Raw genomic sequence first — 9,322 nt, 5'->3', positions numbered from 1 at the left:
TATACCCCTAACTTCAGTGTTATTTTAAATAAATTTTAAGTCAAATATCGAGAAGAACACTCCAGTAACTCTGATACTCTTAAATGAATTCCACTAGAAAGATATATTTTTTTCCAATTCTACAAAAAAAATGGACATCGTAAATGCCATTAGACATTTTTTTTTTTTTTTAGAATTATTAATAACCATGTCCTTGCTTTTTCGTACAAGGTGGTTGTTAGTAATTTTGAACAATCACAAACACCCAGGCTTTGAGAAAAAACACATAAATGTTTTTGTCATGACTGGGAATCCAACCCAGGAATTCTCGGGTGGAAGGCGAGTGCCTTACCAACTGCACCACGAGAGCCGCCTTGCCATTAGACATTAAATCAAGTACCATAAACATGGTTCAAAAAGTTTGTTTCGGCTTTCTTGGAAAATGTCTGATATTGACTTATGTCAGTGTAGGTCTGGAGGTGCGATATGATATATACAAAAATGTAACTAAAACAATACGGACATATAAAAAACTATGTAAAAATATCATTGTGTCCGCAATAAGATGATGCATTTTTTAAATGCAAGAAAATTTGCTTTTTTTTGCCCAGTTTGGATGACTCGATGGGCCCAATAGCTAAAGGATCTCTTCCTTCAAAGTAAATTAAGAAGAATATATATATAATATATATATAAAAACAAATAAATCTATTAAAAAAAATATAATTGAGATATCATTCTGATAAGATATCTTATTCACAGATGTCACCACCAATTTATTATATATTATATTACCTGTAGATTTGAATGCCAGAAGACATTGCCATCATAATACAGCTTACCGATCAAACAAAGTAACTGTCATATTTTTAATTGATATTACTTTACTTTGTAGTAAATAATACAATGTCCACTTAGAGAGTCCAATCCAGGCTTAGAAAAAAATCACGTTAATATATTGTGACCTCACCGAGATTGTACTCGGAGCCTCTGTGTGGAAGATCAGTGCCTTATGCACACACACGACCACGAGGTAGTTTAGATATTATAATTTTCTACAATCCCATAATTGGTGTACTTTCAACATGTGACTTACAGATGAAATGACCTTAGATATAGGTACAAGGTATGAAACGTAAGCATATTAATTTGAAGATTTTTTTTGTAAAATAATTAATAATGAATGTATTCGTAGTCAGAATACTTTTGTATTAGTTAAAACAGTATGTTTTTAATGAATTAATAGCACGTTTTTGCGAAAAATGTTGAAAAACACTGGTTCTTCCGGTTTGTATATTATTAACTGTAGCTAACTGGTTTTGACACCTACCGTTTTATGGCAGTATATTACAGCCGTTATGATACGTGTGCAAGTGACGCCAGAGCCCTTGATAGGGTAAAATGTTAGGGTAGAAATATATATCGGAAAAAATATCGAGAAATCTATAACGCAGTTGTAGTAAATATTGTTAATATTGTCCACTAGTCGCTAAGTGATCCATAATACACCACCGACGTAAATGCAGAAATAATGTAGAAATTTAAACGATGGTTTTGAAACAGGAGAAATAGATAGTAATAATTGCAATCTGAAAGTTTGACATGCTATGTATCTAAAATAAGGCATAATGCTAATTTCTTTGTCCTTTATGTGCATGTTCTATATCGGATGACCTTGATTTTCATGATCACATATTATGTTTATACCTATAATAAAGACACATACTCCGTGAACTGTAAATAGGTACCTTAGCAATCCCACGATATTGTTATTTTATAAAATGTACTAGTATTGGATAAATGGTAACATTTTACATAGTTCTTTTTATGATACTTGTGATATTATAATAATATGATAACTACTTTATCAAGTAAAATCATTGATTTTCTTAAATTATTGTTGTTGTTCTACTGATAAGTTTGAAAAGAAAACAAAAACTATTTAAAAAAAAATCCTCAGTTAATGAAAAACTAGGATATGGTTGCACTCAAAAAATAAGTCATAAACACAATAATTAATACTTGTCTTAGTACGAAAGTAACGTTATGAAATATTATTTAGTGTGGATTTAGTGTACCAAAAAGAAATATTATCATAACGATCATTTAAGTTATAATTGAACTGGCTTGAATGGGATTATGTGTTAGAACCAGGGCTAAAAACCGATATTTTTTTCGTTTCGGTTTTTGTTCCGGTTCAAGTAAAAAAATATAACATATTGGTTCGGTTCCTGGTTTTGTTCCGAAAAAAGTCGGTTTTTCCGGTTTTCTGTTGTCGGTTCAGCTCCGAGTAATTAATTTTTAAATGTTCTTATTTATATTCAAAATTTATTTTCTACCCCAATTTAAAACATTGTATGATGATTGTATGATAGCCCGGCGCCACGCGTCGAAACCAATGGCTATTATACTGCACCGTACGGGCGAAGCCGTCAAATGAAATTCAAATGAAAATGGCGAGTAAGATCATGGTTTTGTGATTGAACATGTACCAAACCAAAAAAACGATATTTTTCCCGGTTCGGTTCCGGTTTTCATTCCGACAAAAATAACGGTTTTCCGGTTTACGGTTTTTCTGTTCAGTTCCGGTTCAAAGCCCTGGTTAGAACTCCACTATAATTGTTTTGAAATATAATTATTTTTGTTAAATATACTCTGATTACGGCATTTACGTTGGCCAGTGTTTCGGGCTATTAGCCCGTCTTTGAAACGGTTGAATAACGGTTATAGTCATTTATTACTCGAAATAGCTGTCACCGTAAATGACTTAATTAAAGCGGAATTAACAATATAACAGATGATGATACTAATAAGTGTCGTTCACTAGTTAATTGTGAAAGAAATAATATAAAGATGTGCAATATTTTATTTTTAATGACGGAAAAAGTATTAATAAAATTTAATTCAATATTATTCTAATAAATCACCTACCTATATTAAATTTTGTAATGATATTGTCCGACCGTCTATATATTTCCATTATTTGTATATTTAAACCCATCTAAGACACGAAGCTTATGATTCAAAATTTAGATTGAATCTTTCTTCAGGCTTACACTACAACATTTGAATTTCTATTATATCACACCACTTGCATTCGAATTTTGAATAATTCAAATTTGGAATCTCACTGATTTAATGAGCATTCTCAACGTACATCAATAAAACATAAGTTTGACATTACATATGATACATATTATTTTATTCTTTATATGGCTCGATATAAAATCAAGATGTATTTTTTAAATAAATACAAACGTGCTGAACAAATTGTTGATTTTAAGTGAGAGGTCCATCAAAAGAAGGGTTGGCGAAAGCATTATATGCCATATATCTCAATTTTCGTATCTGGAAACTGAACGTATATAGTTTATCGTGAGATGCTGTATCGGAAATAGATGGCCGTATAGTAATGAGATCAAATTCATGACTAAATAAAACACTTAATAAAATACGTAATAAAAAACCACCGGTATTCAACGAAAAGACAAAATAAAATAGATGAGTTTAAAATTTAAAATACGATCATATCATAAATATATTTATATTAAATTCTTTAATGATAGAGCTATTATCAGATACTTTGATGCTTATCAATATCTAATTATTGATGTTCTTATTGATACGCGATATTACATTAGCTCAAAAGTTATATCAACGATACTAATGTTTTATATATTATTTATACTTATCTGAAAACCATCTTTGAAGAATATATTAGTGAAGGTTTCAGATCGATAGGATAATTATTAACAAAATAGTTAATGCCGATATTTTAATGGACTGTAATTTGGGTTTGGATAGGTATGGTTGACTAGGGAACTTCAGGCACTTAACTCTAGTCTTTGGTGGACAGAGGAAATCCCACACACTAGCTCCCGTGTCATTCACGTATACATAATTTGAAGTTGTATTCTGATTCATATGTGTGGCTTTTGAGGACACTATCTTCAATGCGCGTGGATCACCTTGTAGTATTGGTTATTGCTTTTAATTATTTAATATTTGCCTCATGGCGGTCGATGTAGATATGATCTAGAGATAGATACATACATTTGAAATGTATTTGGGTGTTTGTTTAGTTATAATTGGCGTATTCGAATTAATTAACGTTGTTTAGTATCTAGTATCTAATAAAATTTATTTTATAACCACATTAGCACATGTGCATTCAAATTTAAGTATCTGGGTATACGGAAAATAGTAATACGGTGAAATTGAGCGTCACAGAAAAATATTCCAGATTTTATATTATCTTTTTTTCTATTATATAGTACATAACAGTTGCGAAGACTCTATATACAAGGAAATTATTTAAAGCCTACCTTATCAATAAAAAGAAAATTTTAATTGCATATTGACGTACACTTTATTAAATAAAAATAATTAAATTTTACCACCGATTTAGCTACGGCCACCAACATAATTTTCAGTATTTAATTTACTTAACTGGGCTAACGTTAAATATGCGTTATTGGAAATGAGTCATGACCAAGTACTTAAAAACCATTTTAATAATACCACGGTTGAAAAATTTTAGTCGAAGTTATACGCTGACCAAGAATCAAGTCAATTTAAAGAATTGGCAATAATTGCTTTATTTTTTATATTGTCAATTTTTCCTACTACTGGTTACTGTGAAAGATCATTCAGTGTAATGCACTTCATAAAAAAACAATTATTGAAGCCAGTTGACAGATATAACGCAAATGCGGCTTGCATTGGGAAAAGCAGTATTAAGGAATTTCCATTTGAATTATTTTTAAATAAATAGATATGTAGGTACCTACTAAAATGTTCAATTGTTTTTTTATTAAATGGACTATATATATATATATATATATATATATATATATATATATATATATAAATTGATATAAATAAATTGATCCATTTTTTAGTAAATAAAATTTATTTTTATTCATTTCGTCAGGTTTATTTTTTTCAATCACAACAAAAAGTGAAATTTGGCGCGGCCACCAGACGTTTCCATAGTACTGTCAATGTAAAATGTGCGGCCATAGTTCAATTTTATGTAATAACCACTGGTCTAGAGCATTGCATACAAAACGATAGGCTCTAACGCGTAAATTAAAATTTTTGCGTGCGATATATTATTAAAATAATTAATAGTCAGATAATTAAAAAAAAATAATTTCTATGGCATTATTGTTTTTAAAAATAAAAAAAATATTTCAGAATGTTAGTTTAGGAAAATACATAATTTAAACTCATCGCTCAATTTTATGTTGTCAGTGAGCTATTGAAATTTCATTGAATTTGTGTGTCGTTTTCGTGTGTACCTATTCATTAGTAGTAATATTGTATTATCTTCTTATATCTCATAAGTATAGCTGACAAGTATGTTCTTTTTCTCTGATATCCACAGCCTTATTCAGGTTCCAAAGATCACCCTTTGCCACTGGTAGATAAATATATCCCAAGTGTTCTAAGTGAAGTTAACACAAGGTTAGGAATCTAAATAATCAGGTCGGCTTTAAATGTTACCTGCAGTATCCCAATCATTAAGTTAAATTTAATACAATGTACACACTAAGTATCCTACAGAGAATATTGCGGAAGATTCTCACAAAAAGAAGACATCAAAAAGTGTCCTTCCTTCATGCAGACAGCATTTGTTAGGCCAAACTGCTAAGCGAATGTTGTGACCAAGTCGCCATAACGCGCCGGCTAATGTTTTAAACGCCCCGTTATTATCGCCTCTGGGGCGTTATCACGCTAGTGATGTAACAACTCCTAACGCGCAGCAGGCGTTAATGGGATTGAACGAGGACTGATAACAAGTTTGAAAATCTGTGAAGCCTACAATCTAATTTGTGAAAACAGTAAATAACTGCAATAAAGTAATCTAAAGGAATAGTGAAAAATAAGTAACCTATTATTTAAGTCACTGTATAACTACAGTGTAGATACGCAGTAAAGTGTAGATGTAGTGTGAAATCTTTCTATAATACCACTGTATTATAGTAAAGTAAACTTATAATATCAACGCGTATTAACAATAAACCAGTAGCGAAAGGTGAAAGGTAGGCTTTTAAGATCCGCCATAAGTAGTTGTTTTGTTAGGCATACGTATTTGTTTTTATTGAACTAAGACTACAATAATTTACATTATGGTGTTGGTTAGTTTTGAAAAATCAATTAAACAATGCCTAAACCAAACCATATTATTTTTGGTATTCTTTTGGCGATATGACAAAATTGTGCATTCTTTATCATTCATACGTATTTGTTTTCGTTGGATTAAGAAAACATATTACACGTCATATGTAGGTACATTTTTTTAAATTCATTAACCCTGCCTTAACAAAACTATAATAGATAAAAAATATTATTCTATATAATTAGTATAAAATATCCAAAGTTAATTAAATTAATTGCATAATTTTAGATAAGTATTTTGTAGATAGATGAGTATTTTTTAACTATTATCTATTATGGCTTGGTTTCGGAGGGCTTAATTGAAATTTAAAAACTAACCAACACCATCTGTAAATTGTAGTATTATTTCAATAAAAACAAATACGTATGACTAACAAAGTTTAGTGTGCATTATTTATGGCGGATCTTAACAGCCTACCTCCACCCTTTGCCACTGCAATGAATATATCATGTATAGCAATATATTAATGTGAGCGACTAAGGAAGTGGCATTTGGAGTTCAAGGTATAATATGGAGTTGTTCACTCTTTATGGTGGCGAAAAGATCACGTGGTATATGAAAATACAGGCTACGTGCTGCATAGAATGCCGGAATATAATATATGGATAAGGCGGGATATGTACCAGACCCCCGAGGGCAAGAGAAGATCTGAATGGTCAAAGTTGAGATGGCTGGACTGTGCCAGAAGAGATTTAAGAATGCTCGGTCAAAGCAACTGGAGAGAGTTTAGGCGATGGATCTGTTATGTCTCTCCGAGAGGAAGGCAAATGAAACAGGTAGCTTGGGTTTATCGGAACCTAATGTGGTTTGATTGTGTTATCCTTCCTTCGTATCCTTACCAAAGACTGGACTTATGTGCAACTCTTGAGTAGTATTCACAGCTGTTACGTTTGAAGACCGTCGTCTTGAAGGTAATTGTCAGGTGATTTACCTTCAAGGATGTATTTAGAGTAGATGGCAAAGAAGATGATCAGGAAATAATAAGCTTTCACGAAAGTTAAAAAATTCAAGTTCATTCAACGGAAATGCGAGTACATATACAGCGGACATAAGGAATTAAAAATAGTAGACGAAAGGCACGAGGTACGTGTCCCTTTTTCTACATTTTATGTGATATCATTTTAATAAGTTTATTGACGCCTTGTGTGTGACATCCGGCGTAGCTCCATAGTTTAATAATCCGTCTCTACGCTGGTGTTTACCAAGTTAGAAAATTCTGTAGGTAATGCATCATATTACAAGGCTATTATTTATTAACCCTTATAAACTTGCAAAGTTTGGTAAGTATAACCTACTCTGAAACTTAGGATAATGTATAACAGATCGTTCAAGATGAAGGAAGTTTTTTAAAAAGGTCAAAACCCGCCAAGGGTTGTAGTGCTATAAAATGATAATATTATATTAATGTTATGATACTAAAATTCAGGAAGGGAAATATTCATTCTTACATACATTGTATGCAGCAGATTGTCAACGAAAGAATACACTTTGTTGTTGCTATATTCTACTTTACAGAATTATATAAATTATATAATCTTTATTCTTATTTTACTATTTGTATATAATAGTTGCTAACAAAAAAAATATACGTGCTGGCAATTAACGATTACGCGAATAAAGCGTTATTGTGAATGATTATAAGATAAAAAGAACTTTTTATATACAACGTTTTTAAATTTTCTGTTGAATCATATAAACTTGACTTGACTAGCTTAAACGACCAAAAAAATTGTATTTGATAGAAATAATATTGATGTCATATTGATTTCCATAATAACGCACGTATATATTAATAATTTAGTTGCTAGGACCCCAGACCCCTTGCAACCAATATTGGTGTCGAAATAACTTTTCATACAAAACAGAATTAACTGAAAATAAATTCAATTCTACTTAAAGATGGCTAGAAGTATTAAAAAAATGTATTGGCATCGTGTTCTGATATATTCTAAAAGTTTCAAATGTCTAGCTGGTCGGAAAGTTAGATCAATTGCAAGATTTGTACCGTACAAAGAACCACCGGACAAAATAAATAAGAATACGAGCTAATAAAAACTTTGTAAAAATATAAAAACACCGTCGGAACTGGGCCAAATATACCCGTGTTGACTGTAGTATATATTTATATTAATTTAAGGGGAATTTATAATATAAAAATGAGGGCTCGTCCGGGATTTGAACCCGGGACCTCTCGCACCCAAAGCGAGAATCATACCCCTAGACCAACGAGCCGATTGAAAACAATTAAACAGATACACGATTTATTTCATAAAACTCATGACTCGTACAACTTTCACCTGAATGTACAACGCTGATAATTAGTAGGTACGTTGGCTAATAGATTATGAGAATGAGGTACACACTACTCGCGATGATAGTGCGCACAATATAATAATATTATTAACGTTGGCAAAAAAGGGTTTTCTTTTATGAAGATAGGCCGATAAAATTTATCTTTGATTTTGATGTCTGATTGCCACTCTATTAATGCCGTTTAAAAATCATGTTGGTATATAATTTTATGTATCGTTATTCGTTATCGTTTAGCTATTCATGTACACATTACTAAATATGTAGGAATGTATGCGGTCTGGGAATGGGACGACTGGCCTCCGGACAATTGGACGCCGCACTGTCGTAGACACGTATACAGAACGTAGACAAGGTATTTTAATCAGTTTCTATCTACTACTTAGTAGTTTGAATTTATTTTACTCTTAACACAATGTATTCTTTATCGCGGATTCAGAATTACCATGCCTAAAGGCTTTATATGAAATAAAAAATTCTTTTTTCGTTGGAATTTAAGCATATGCGTGCGATTAAATCATTGTTTACGTCTGCATATTTACATTCTCACCAACTTTTAAATCATAATATATACATTTAAATATAAATAATAATATTGAATATTTTTTTAAAGTACCTATAAGTACCTAATGTCTATTTATTTTCGAATTCCGTGGCGTCCAGTTCTTCGGTGCCAAATCGTCCTAGACCCATGCGGTCTGTAGTGAATAATATAATGCCCATACTATACGAAAGTGACACATTTTTTTTCCATAACTTAGCTAAGAAACGCTTTTTCACTTGGCACTCTCAATATGATATACACTTTTGAAGAGAATATAAGATTTACACATGTTTATACATAATTAT

The 9,322-nt window shown here is 31.2% G+C and overlaps 1 non-coding gene across 1 annotated transcript; it reads right to left on the bottom strand.

Annotated features, from left to right (window-relative positions):
• Positions 1–8,323: 8,323 nt before the first annotated feature.
• Positions 8,324–8,395, bottom strand: TRNAP-UGG (transfer RNA proline (anticodon UGG)). The gene has a single exon. It is a non-coding gene; the product is annotated as a tRNA-Pro (tRNA).
• Positions 8,396–9,322: the final 927 nt, after the last annotated feature.

The sequence above is a fragment of the Rhyacophila brunnea genome, unplaced genomic scaffold (assembly GCF_057557595.1).
Source record: "Rhyacophila brunnea isolate RB1 unplaced genomic scaffold, BYU_Rbru_1.0 scaffold_16, whole genome shotgun sequence".
NCBI classification, from domain to species: domain Eukaryota; kingdom Metazoa; phylum Arthropoda; class Insecta; order Trichoptera; family Rhyacophilidae; genus Rhyacophila; species Rhyacophila brunnea.
This window is presented reverse-complemented; position numbering and strand designations above follow the sequence as displayed.